Source organism: Onychomys torridus, chromosome 17 (assembly GCF_903995425.1).
Source record: "Onychomys torridus chromosome 17, mOncTor1.1, whole genome shotgun sequence".
Classification (NCBI taxonomy): Eukaryota; Metazoa; Chordata; class Mammalia; order Rodentia; family Cricetidae; genus Onychomys; species Onychomys torridus.
Genome location: NC_050459.1, coordinates 42,216,002 through 42,229,138, shown reverse-complemented (window position 1 = coordinate 42,229,138; position 13,137 = coordinate 42,216,002). Strand labels below are relative to the sequence as shown.

General features: G+C 40.3%; 1 protein-coding gene across 8 annotated transcripts in view; it reads left to right on the top strand.

Moving 5' to 3' along the window:
- Nucleotides 1-13,137, top strand: part of Tenm3 (teneurin transmembrane protein 3) — a 2,620,641-nt gene that overhangs the window by 2,044,560 nt on the left and 562,944 nt on the right. The gene's annotated exons all lie outside the window — the stretch shown is intronic.

The window sequence follows — 13,137 nt, the reverse complement described above, 5'->3', positions numbered from 1 at the left end:
TTGCCCTGTGGTCCAAACGGGCTTCTTTTGAAACGTTTACCACTGTTTGAGTAGGAGCTGTTTTCCATATCCTTTCCAGTGATCTGCTATTTAGCCTGCATTGAGAAGGTGATCAAAGGTAGTGTGAGTCGCCCTGGCTCTTTGGCTTTTCTGAATGTAAGTTCGGCATTTGAAGGAAGAACTCAGAAAGGAAAAGAAATAAATAACAGCATTCGTTCTTACCTAGACAACAAAGACCTTTTAGCTATTGCTATCTTGTTAGTCTTTCTGAGGAGTCTCACTAGACAGCAGGCTCGTCAGTTATAATGCCGTCATTACTCCTTCTAACAGCTCCTTAAGCCTGGTGCTCTTCAAAGCAGGACTGAGCAGCCCGGAGCCCTGTGTGCGTTTGGTCCCACCACTCAGAGCAAGAGGCTGAAACAAAATGATGCCAACTGACTTTAAGGCAATTTCCTTTTCTCTGTGGAAATTTCTGCTTCTCATATTGAATCGATTCACTGAGTGAAACTTGACCTCTTGTTACAGTGCATACACTTTGCAATGTGTACAAGTAATTCAAAATGAAATACAAGTTGTATGTAGAAAATATAAACCCCTGACTATAGCCTGTCCAGCTTGTTGTAAAAAATGAAAATGCCTTAAAATCTGCTTTTCTGTTAAGAGGGCTGCACTTACCAATGCATTAGATTTTTCTGCTCATTGTGAGATAATTAAAGTAATGGATTCTTGCCTGGACTACAGGGTAAACATATAGTTGGCCTTCACACACACACACACACACACACACACACACACACACACACACATACACACACACATATATATACTGAAATGGGAAAATAGTGGTTTCATGTCTCTAATTTCCTGCATGTGTGTGCACACCCATGTGAGTATGTGTGTGTGTGTGTGTGTGTGTGTGTGTGTGTGTGTAAAGATGATCCACTGAAGACAATTTTTTTTTTTTTTTTTTTGGTTTTCAGGACAGGGTTTCTCTATGTAGCTTTGCGCCTTTTCCTGGAACTCACTTGGTAGTCCAGGCTGGCCTTGAACTCACAGAGATCCGTCTGCCTCTGCCTCCCAAGTGCTGGGATTAAAGGCTGCGCCACCACCGCCCAGCCGACAATATTTATTTTAACTTTTGTCAATATTTACTATGTGGTAGGGAAGGATATCAGGTTTGAAAGTAAGAATTCAAAGTATGTGGATGGAAAATATATAATCACTTTTAAATGTATATGTAGCTTATTTAAATTATGTCCTTGACATTGTCCCATTTCAACAGTGACTTGTGATACATATGTTTCCATGCTGTTGAATTCATATTGAAGGAAAGTAGGTTCATGTTTTTAATAATGAAAGAGTCTTTGCCTATGTCTAATTGGACTCTCTACCTTCCCCACTGCTGGTTAGTGAGAAGTATTGCTGAGCTGTGTGTGGATGCAGAATGAATGCATCCCAACAGTTTACTGAGTTTTCCACCAATACTCATCACTGTGTTTGTCTTAGGATTCTTGAATTCTGTTTATCAGCTTGGATACCTCGGGTTAGATAGACAGTAGCATATCTCCTGCAGATGACAACTATTTATAGAGAACTCTACCTCGTCGAATCATTTGTGGTAGACATCTCTCGTCTCTAGATCAGAAAGCACTGAGGCAGCTGGTGTGAGGGTGGAGGTGGGAGTATTGGCAGAGATACTGCCTCTGTTCCAGATCTTTAATAAATGTAATTAGTTGAGTTTGTGCCTTGCCTTTTTTTTAAAATAGTGAAGCAATTGTAGTGTAAAAAGAGCAGTTGTTTGATTATATTATTTAATTAAACAGAGTTTCCTTTCTTATTCTTTATAAGGAAAAGCAACTAGTCAAGACATACAAATAAAAAGAGACGAAAATAAAGACCTACAAACTCTGCAAAGGCAATCTCATGAATTCTGGGTCTCTAAAAGAGAAACAAAAATCTTAAATATGAGAAAATGCGAGAGTGGACCTCTTGAAGAAAACCACATTCAAAATTCATGCTGGTTCTTTGTTTTCAGTACACTTATCACGTAATCACAAATAAATGCAGGACTGGTGTCAGAACTGGTAGTGGATTTCTTAGTAGCAAATACTTGTGTGGATGAGCTCATCTGTGAAGCTCCTGTTGCCTTTAAGAGGTAACCCTTCAGCGTGGATGGATGCGCCTTGCCTTTCAGCACACTTGTGCAGGCGATCCTCAGTGTGTGGCAGCTTTCCGCAAATGAAGACTAGCGTGCTAATGCAAAACTTCCCTTCTTAAAAATGGCTTTCCCTCTCTCCCACCCTTTTATTTATTTACTTTTGGATGCTGATGCATAGAGCTCAGAGATGGGCTTGCTCATTTTATGAAGGCGCTGCATTGATGGCAGAAGCCATAAAAGGGAAGAATTCTTTGGTTGAACAGAAATTAATTAGGAAAAAATGAGGAAGGAAAGAGAAGCTCTTAAGTCAGTGGCTTTAAAAAACATTCTAACAGCTGTAATATGAGAGAACAGACTAACACATTTTTTAATATAATTATATGAAAAAGACATTTTTATATTTCCCTCTTCTAGCATAAAAAGAGTTTTTTGTCAAGCTGTAACAATTTATTCCTTATGGAAACTGCTGTATTATTGTCTGATGGCCATTTTAGATCCATAAAGCGAAATGGATTAAAGAAAATTAAACAGTATTTTTAAGTGTCTGCAGCTTGTGGCATGCTAACAACAATGTATGTGGAACGGTACCAGAGATTAAGCCTTGGTTTCCAAGACTTTGTGTGTGTGTGCTGTAAGACCATACTCAAGCGTTTCACTCTGAAAGTTCATTTTAAGATGTGATTTTGAAAGTCTCAATAATTTGGGGGAAATAAAGGGAGTTTCCGGCTAATGTAAGCCCATATCATATGTAAGACTATTTATTATACATAACATCTGTTTTATTCTGCATCACATTGCAATAAGTGCTTTCCAACTTTGATCACCAAAGGAGTGGTTTTGGCAGTCAGGAAAATTGTAATTGGACCTAGAATCTTTCACAGATTTTGTGAACTGTGGTAACTGGTCCTACTTCTCTATCTGTGGGTGAGAAGACAAAAACACTTTTATGAATTCTCAGAATTTCTAAGAATTCCTTCTAGTATCCCAGCATTCCTCTGACATGATAGGAAATACCCAGAATTGTTGTGTATCTCTCGGGATATTTAGTCCCCTACCAGAGGATTGTAAACTACTGAAGGTGAGCCTCATTTATGAGTTGCCAAGAATGGCTTGAAGTCAGTGTGTGTGTGTGTGTGTGTGTGTATGTGTGTGTGTATGTGTATGTATGTGTGTGTGTTTGTATGTGTATGTGTGTGTGTGTGTGTGTGTTTGTGTGTGTATGGGTGTACATGTGTGTGTATGTGTGTGTGTATGTGTATGTGTGTGTGTGTGTGTGTGTATGGGTGCACATGTGTGTGTGTGTGTGTGTGTGTGTGTGTGTGTGTGTGTGTGTGTTTATGGGTGCACATGTGTGTGTATGTGTGTTGTGTGTATGTATGTGTATTTGTGTGTGTATGGGTGCACATATGTGTGTATGTGTGTGTGTGCACATGTGTGTTTGCCTGTGTCGAGACCACAGATGTCATCCTCAGCGTGTCTTCTTTGGGTGTCATCCTTAGGAAAACCATCTGCCTCCCTAGAGACAAAAAAATCCTTCATTGGCCTGGAGTTCAACTGGGATAGAGTGACTGGCCGGTGAGGCCTAGGGATCCTCTTACCACTTCCTCCTTGGCGCCAGGGTTCCAAGTGCACACTGTCATACCTGGTTTTTTCAACGTTGGTTCTGGGGGTTGAACTCAGAGATAAGCACTGAGCCATCTACCTGGCCCAAAGTCAGTATTGGGTTGAGTTGAATATGAGTCAGCTCTTCCGATATTCATTCAATAGATTCGTAAAGGTTAAATAGCATGAAATATTGGCCAGAAAAAGTCAAGGACAGGGATGTGACAGCATCAAGTGGTCAGGATGTGATCACTGAATCAGTCAGTGCAAACAGGAAAGCCTGAAAGAACGAAACAGGTCCTCTGGTGGCTGGAGCCTTCTCCATAGCACCTTCACCTGCTGAGTGCCGGAGATATGCCGCGGCCATTTCCAATTGACACATGTCTTCTCTGTCAGCTGTCTCTATGTGCTGGGCTAATTTTAACCATTGGCTTAATTGCACATCATTCAGCAATTTTAATTCTTTGAGAATTTCAACCGACATATTTGGATCCTATTCACCTCCCCATTCATCCCAGACGCCTCCTCACCCCTTCAACTTCTACCCCACCATCTGTAAAAAGTTGCCTACTGTAATTAAGTAATAGTGGTATTAAGTACTCACGGAGTCAACCATGTTTTTAAGTAAAAGCCCCAACAGGAAGTAGATGAACAAATGTAAAGAATGAAATTACACTGAATACGGTTCTGCTGTGTTTTCTGTACACAGGAATTTACATGAAATATCCTGTCCTTTTTATCCCGTTTCCCACTGATAGAATGTAACAGGTGACTTTTTGTGCAGTTCTTGGTGGTCTTCATTTTTGTGCCGGAAGACTATGAAACTCTAGCTCAGGGAGATTTTTTTTCTGGATTAAGCAGCTATGATACCTTGCATGTCACCAGCACATCAATGATTTACACTGTAATTCCATACAACGAAGAAATGTTCAATATGGAACAAAGGCTTCGTCATGAGGGAGAAATTGTAACTTTCTATGCTACACCCATAAAATGGTAGCACAGCCAGAAACACTCATTTAGGTGTGTGCCCCTAAGACAGTCCAATGTTGAAGGAAAGGGAAATCAGACATGGATAGTGTCCAGCACATGACCTTGAGATGAGAAGAATGATTTTGTGAGGCACACAGTCTAGGTTCATTTCTGAGGCATCTCCAGGCACATTCTGGGTGAGCATGGTTTCAATTCACCACCACACATCTCAAAAGTTGGTGGTCTGGAACACATCCAAAAGAGTGTAGACTGCAGTGTTTGAAGAAGCATAATTAGTCATGCCCATAAATCAGAAAGCGTGTGTGTGTGTGTGTGTGTGTGTGTGTGTGTGTGTGTGTGTGTGTGCAGCCTTCCCTCATGAGTTTGCTCATATTCCTTACTCATGGCTGGCCCAGAGGAGAGGCCTCACTGAGAACTGAATGCTTCTAAGATCTTCTATATCCAAAATTATCTTATATACTTAGAACCAAACTTGTGAGTGTATACAGCAGGCATTTGCTTCTTTACAAGTAGAGTTTTGTGGGTTTCACCCTTACGTTGTTTTTATGCTTTGTGTTGTTTTTAGGATTCTTATCTTCTGAGAAACTGCTCTGCTGTTTCTTTTTAAAAAAACTAGCTAAAATGACAAATGAAATGGAAAGATTAACACACACCCTATTTAAATTATCCATTGTTTCCCCCCTCATCTTTATGTGTGTATATATATATATATATGTATGTATTTTTCTGAAAGTTGGAAGAAAATTAAAAATTATTTCCTTATTCTGGGATTAAGTTTTTTGTTCCTGGATATTAAGTTCTGGAAGACTAGAATGGGCTTAACAAATACTTCCAGAATTCATTGGCTCTAAGAAGTAGAATTGTGGAGGGTTTTCTGATGTGGCTCTGAGCATATAAGTAATTAAGACAACTAGAGAAACCAGTGTGCACATATCAGCAGATAGTATTTTTAAACAGCGTCCAGTGTTCTTCTGTGCACCTCACTCCCAAGGTCTCAACTTGAAAACACACACAGAGAAGCTATAACTCATTCACAGGAGCTATAATTGGACCTTCTCTGAATACTTTGTTCCATGGGTTTCATAATAGCACAAGGCTGCAACCAAATGTAAGAGCAAGCAACTAAAACCGATAATCCATTTATAACTAAATTCTGATGAGAATGACTGGGTCATTGGCTATTTGAGAACTGAATGTCTCGGAAGGGGTCAAGTTTAATGTCAAAATTGTTTTCAAATTTACCCCTCTCGTGTACTGTGTGTGTCTTACTCTGTTCTCACTGAATACAATTAAGGGTGATTTATTACTGATAAAAATCACATTTGCCCATACCAAACACACACACACACACACACACACACACACACACACACACACATTGAGAGAGAGAGGGAGAGAGATAGAGAATAGGGGCATTTAAGTGTCTCAAATCTTCATGTCATGATGAAGAAAAGATGTTTTTACTATTATCTCTTGAATTCCAAGATTACACTTTATTTCATTTGCCTGCTGTTGGCACACATCCAAATGAAATAGAAAATGACTTACCTATTTACAAAATACTTACTTTATGCCAAACCCTGTTCTAAAATTCCCAGAGTCCCACCATTTGCCTCAAGCATTTTAGCCCTGTGTGGTGCAGCAGTGGGAGAAGAATTTGAGAATCTAATGTGTGGCTGTAAGTTATTTTATGAAAAACCTCATTTTGTGGTTAGAATACTGTTGAACTTAGATGGTAAGGAATGTTTCAGCTTGACTGATATCTCATCTGTGTAATAAGTGCTTGAGATTTGAGCATTCATTTGCATGAAGATTCAGTCCAAATTTTTAAAGGTAGCAAGCACTCAGAGTTCCTCTTTCTATGAATCCATTCTTATTTCTTGTCTGCTACCAACTCATCACTTGAACTGTTTTGAGGATCTCCTTGGCTCCCAGATAATGTGCTTTTTCTACCCCTTTGCCCTCTCTCTCCCTTTATAATTCATTATTCTTTCTGTTAGGGGTGTGTGTGTGTGTGTGTGTGTGTGTGTGTGTGTGTGTGTGTTGCATGTGTGTGTGTTTGCATGAGTTTATATAAAGCACATGTGTTCAGGCTCCCTCAGAAGACAAAGGTCATCAGGTGCCCTGGAACTGGAGTTATAAGCCACTTGGTAGGGATGCTGGGAATCGAACCCCTGGTCCTCCAGAAGGGCAGCCAGTGCTCCTGCACTGCTTCTCCCGCCCTCCTTTGTCTTTTCTCGAGCCTGTTCTTCTACTTAAGTTCCTTTTTTGCTTTTTTCAGTCAAGCACACATCTACAATTACTAGACAGCCTCAGATACGGCTTCACGTAAGATGCCATACTGGATCATCCACCCCAGCAAAAGGACTCTCTCCCTATCCCTACAATGCATATGATACATCTTACTGGTGAAACACATGCAGCTAGTTTGAGCTGAAGCTATTGCTCATCTGTAGTGGGTAGCCATTCCAGCTTTGATCTGGAACCTCCATTGAGGCTTCAGTAACTGCCACACCTACAAGGAAGGGCTGAGAGAGGACCCTGAAGACCCGAGGTCCTGATGGACCAGCTCTCTTGGTTCCTGGACCCTGAATGCTGGAGGTAGACTGAGCAGAGTTCTCCAGAGAACACTGCCGGACTGTGCCATACCTTTCTGTGGTGGTATTGTGTTCCCTGAAATATTGTGCACCCTAATATCTGGGGTCAGAGACAGAACAGCCACAATATTAAACATAGAGGATAGGCAGTGGTAGCACATGCCTTTAATCCTAGCATTCCAGAGGCAAAAAAAAAAAAAAAAAAATACAGCCAAGCATGGTGACTCATGCCTTTAATCCCAGGGAGTGATGGTAGAAAGCAGAAAGGTGTATAAGGCGTGAGGGCCAGAAACTAGTAACTAGTAGCATTTGGTGGTTAAGCTCTTAGGCTTTCAGCAGAAATTCAGCTGAGAGCCATTTGGATGAGGACTCAGAAGCTTCCAGTCTGAGGAAACAGGATCAGCTGAGGAACTGGCAAGGTGAGGTAGCTGTGGCTTGTTCTGCTTCTCTAATCTTCCAGCATTCATTCCAATAACTGGCCTCAGGTTTGATTTTATTAATAAGATCATTTAAGATTCCTGCTACACCTTTCCCAGACCCTATTACCTATCCCTGCACTTGTAAGTTACCCCACAAAATAAACCTTCCTTTTAACTATGTAGAGTGGCCTTAATAATTTCAACATTATATGGCGCCCAATGTGGGGCAAATTCCAAAGGCCTGGGTGGCTCCCACCCTCGGTTTCCTCCCTGGCTGGCTGACACTTGAAGCTGCAGGGTACCACCTGCAGAGCTCCAAAAAACAAACAAACAAACAAACATACAAAAAAAAACCAAACAAACAACCCTACATTGTTCCATTTCTGAAAAGGAGCTAATCTGGTCTCAGTTTGGGGACAATTTAATTTTTTAATTTTTAATTTTTACAGTCAGAGCATGTGAGTTTACCTTTTCATCACATTTATCCACAAATGCTACCTAGTTCTGTTGACACCAGCAAGGATATCTAGCCTCCAGGGTTGCATTTTATCCTGTACCCTCTTTCCTTGTGCCAGGAACTCTATTTCAAGCTGGAGTTGTTTTCATGTTGGGATTTGATTTCAGTATTGCAGCTGGATTCATTGTGTTGTTTTCTACTAAATTTCAACTGCATTTTAGATTAGAAACTAGGGCTAATCCACTTTTGCAACCATGATTAGTTGTGGCTTTGATTGTTTTAATTGTAGGAACCAATACATCATTCTGGTATTTATTACATAATTATTGCCTTAGATGAAGAGTCTGCAAACCCAGGTCAAATTCAGACTCACCACCTGTTTTTGCATGGCTTGCGTGCTAGAGGATGATTCTCAGACCTTTAAGTGGATGATGGAAGACATTATAAGGATGGTGTTAGATGGCAGAGGAACATTACATGAAATTCAACTTTGCATCTGTAAATAGTTTTATTGGCTCACTACCAAGCCCACTTGTTTACATTTTGTCTGTGGCTGTTGGTATGACTGTTTATGTTAGAGTTGAGTGGAAGGAACCCAGGTAGCTCTGTGATGCAGAACTGTTCTCTGCATTTTTACAGCAAGGCTTTTTCTTTAAACTGTGCCATAGAGTACTTGAAAATATTCTGTTGGACTGCAGAACTTTTGAAGACAAGGCCCATCTTTTGCTCTTCCACTATCCCTTCTAGTTTATGGATTGGACACTTGATTACATGTTTGTGTGTATGTGTGAGGGGGCGGGGTGGTGGTGGGGGATGGACTAATCTGTGAGCTGGGAGTCAGGTCTTAGCTCTGTGGTCTTTCAGGCAGGGCTGTTTACTGCAGTCTGACTTGCAAAGTTCATTATTAACTGGCATGCCGCACAAGTCAGTCAGCAGAGAATCAAAACAATTTTGGGCCTGCAACGTGTTCATTATTATTTGGATGTGTAGGCTAGTTTCCTGACATATCATTCTTTCATGTTTTACAGAAAACACTAATTCTCACTTTGCAGTTGTGGTTCCCATTTATTCCCAAGGGTACCTATGCATTAGTTTTTGATTAATGGAATGTTTTCTCCTCTCCCAAGATAAGTGTGGGGGATATGGCCTATCTAAATTGCATCTGGTATGTGTATAAGGGCTGAACAACTGCTTTGTGAGTTAAGCACAGTTAAGTCTATGGATTTGGGTAAAAAAAATAAGCAAATAAATAAAAAGGCCCTGGATCTTTCTTCTGTATGCCAGGACACAGCTTTCTTAAACTTCTCTTTGTGGCTGGGAAAATAAAGACCGCATGTGAATTCTTGTGCAATCTTGTTCTATTTAGGCCCATGCACTGAACCAGGAATTACTCACCTAATCCGCCTATCATTATCATGTTTCATTTGCTTATTGAATTTTAGCAAGAAGGTTTCCAGTCCCTTCTTTCATCATGACATTAAGGTAAGCATTGTGTGTTCTCATGAGTGTCTTATGTGGCATGAAACATTCCCTCATGGGTTTGGAATTTAAGAAAACTAGGAAGAGACCTGTTTTAGAAAAAAATGTGTTTCATTGATAAACAAGGTTCTGGAAAAAAAATGATGGCAAGACTATGTCAGGAATATAAAAATGTGCAGAACGTTCATTAAAGTGTTTGTTAAATAATGTATTCAGCCTGACTGTGTTTCCCAGCCTCTCCTTTGCCCATTATATGTTCTAGTAAATTAAAACTAGGAAACCTTTGTCAGAGTTATAATACTCAAACTGACATCTAATTCCCCCAGACAATAGGTACAAGTCTACCAGCCTCTCTCATTTCTTCTCAGTCTTTACATTTATTGATTCTTTTGTAGAACTGTTTCATTCAATCTACTACAAACAGCACCGGTTAAAAGTGTGAAGTTTACCACATTTGACCAGAGACACATTAAAAGACAATAGTGTCCTGGCATACCCTCCACACATCCCTGGGGTGTGACTCTTAATCTGAGGAACATTTTCATCTATAATTACTACATTAGATTTGAAGTGCTGGCTTGATTAAAAAAGATTGGCATGTTGGTTTTTTTTTTTTTTTTTTTTTTTTTTGGCTGACCTATTTGGGTAAATGTGGATTTGATTCATCTGTTGTGTTAGAAATATTTCATTAGTACAGGCAGTATGGTGTTTTGTTTCAGGGTCACTGTGTTATCAGAGAGTCTACATTCTTTTTTATCATAGTTACACAAGAAACTGTGTGTGCCTGGCATCTCGCTTTCCCAGATATTATAAATAGATACGTGTGTTTCAGAATGCGTTTTAGAGTTCAGTATTATTGAGATTGTTATTGAAACATTTATAACCTACTACACCAAATGGCCTCCACAAGCTGATGGCCTCTGTTAAGCGTTCCCAGAATTAGCATAATATACTTTTTTATTGGACACCATTCCTCAGGATTATGCCTTTTCTACACATCTGATGTTGTAAAACATACTGTGTAAATAATTGATAATAAACAAACAAATTCTACTTTTGCCCGGGTGTACTTCACCAGTTTCAAGACTTTGAAGTTCCTTAAATAATTTATGGCACTTATTAGTGCAGGCAAATCAAACGGTACCCTTGATCCAAGCAGCTTTTGTCCTCCTTGTTTCTGAGCAGAATTGTTAAGTGGTCCTTCTGATTGGTAGCTAACCCGAACGCTGCTGAGAGCCGCTGTGGTGTTCATGCTAATGTACACGGATGCACAGGCATTGGCAGGCCCTGAGTATGTATACTGATGGAATTTGTGGAATTCCGAGACTGTGTTCAGAAAACGAAAACTTCGTGCATCTTGGAAGGAAGAGGGAAAAAAAAAGAATGTCTTTCATCAAAACTGTTTTTATTTTACCTATAGTTTCATCGTCAGTGCTTGTTGAGATGGGGGATCGTGACTCAATATGCGTTCCTTGGCAAAGATACAAACATACTGGGGGAAAAAAAGCACGAACTAAAATATCAAAAGACAGATTATGTGAGCCTTTTTTTTAAACTCATAAAAGCTTGGGCAGAGTGCCAGGCATTCAGACTAAATACTAGGCTGTAGTACAATCGTCTGACCCGGGTGTGGAAGGCATAGCTACCTGATGGCGAACCGTGAACTCTCGGAAGTTATGAAAGATTTATGGCAAATGTTTTTTTTTTTTCTCCTCCATTTTTCTTCTATGTTATTTATGATTACACGAATCTTAAGCAGAGTTTTCATTGATTTCATAATGAATTCAAGTAAAGATTTTTAGTTCCTGAGTGACCTTTAAAGGTTAGACTGAGTCTGGTTTTGTTTTTTGTTTGTTTGTTTGTTTTTTTCTGCTAAAAGTTTTTGTTGTTCTTGTTCTGATGTGACTCATTTTACCATGCGAGTACCCAGACATAATAGTTAGGGTCACTACAGACTAATTATTACCTCAAGGAGGTGAACTAAAACTGCACAATCTCACACATACACAACTTTTATGCTTCGGAATGCCTCTTTAATAACCCTTCCACTCAAGCAAGCCACAGAGGAGTCTGTTCTAGATTTCCTGGTTTGGAAGGGGTCAGGATGAGCAATCTATAGTGGGCCTGTCTTAATGTATTGCGGCCTTTCGGAGGGGTTGTGTTCATAAGGAAGGGCCCACAAAGTGTGCCCTTCCTCCTCATTGCCACATATGACTGTGCTGCTCACTTCTAACTGGTAGTAGCTCACCTGGCCCTGGGGGTGTCATCTGTGGGAAAGCATTTGTCTCTACTACAAGTGGCTCTGGGTTAAATCCCTGGCCTTGTAGAGAGGAGGGACAGAAAGAAAGAACTGGTCAACCTGCCCCATTAAAGTGAATGTAAGAACGTATTTTAAACCATGTATGTGTATATAGACTTAGATGTATTGTATGTAATGACTTTTCACACATCCTTGTTATTTTACGCACTTCCTCCTTCTCCTTCTGTATTTTCCTCACTTTCTCTCCTCCAATAAAAGGTCCCCAACCCAGTCTTTCCTATTTTTCCCTTTCAGACCATTTGTACTCTCCCAGCCCCCTCTCTTTGCGCCTCCCCCACCATGCACCAAACTTTCCTGCTTTCTGCAGTTACTCTGGGTTGTATACTCAGATCTGAAGACTGGGAGCTATGGGCCTCCGATGAGAGAGAACGTACAACATTTGTCTCTCTGGGTCTACCTTACTCACTCAATATGGCCTTTTCTAGTTTCCTTCATTGATCTGCCACATTAAACATGGCATTTTTCTAAAAATTCTTGAAATAGTAGTGTAAGTACAGCACCAATATTCTCTGAATGTTAATTTCTAATCATAACCCTTAATTAGTTTGTCAATATGCTGTGTAAAGAATTTTAAAAGAAATTCCAGTGCCAAAACCACAAGATTTACATTTGTTATAAACGTTAACCCACTTAATTTCAAGTTCTAATTATGACTGCTTATGAGGGAAATCATGGCCCACCATTATATTCCCAGAAAAACAAAAAACAAAAAACAGAACCTCTAACCTTGAAAATCTACCCCAGGGCCCTGGCTAGAACTCAAGTCCTGCAAGCAGCTTGAAGCTTTGAAATCAATAACCCTTCTGGCAACTTCTTTTCGGGGCCAAGACTGACTCTCCTAGAAAGAGAACTTATCTTGGATGGTGCTGCAAAGCCAACTCTCATCCCTGAGCTCTTTCCCTGGTATCTCTCTGCTTGGATGGTCCTCAGCATTACCCCTGGAAGACAGTGCTAAGAAAAGCATGCTCTTGTTCCTGTGCCATCCACATGAGGAGAGGTTTGCCTGGGACTGCAGTAGGCTCCAGGCATAGAGTTGCTGAGGATCATCTGCTTGCTAGATCCCACAATGAGATGGTTCAGAACAAGCTGGGAAATGTGGGATCCCAAAAATC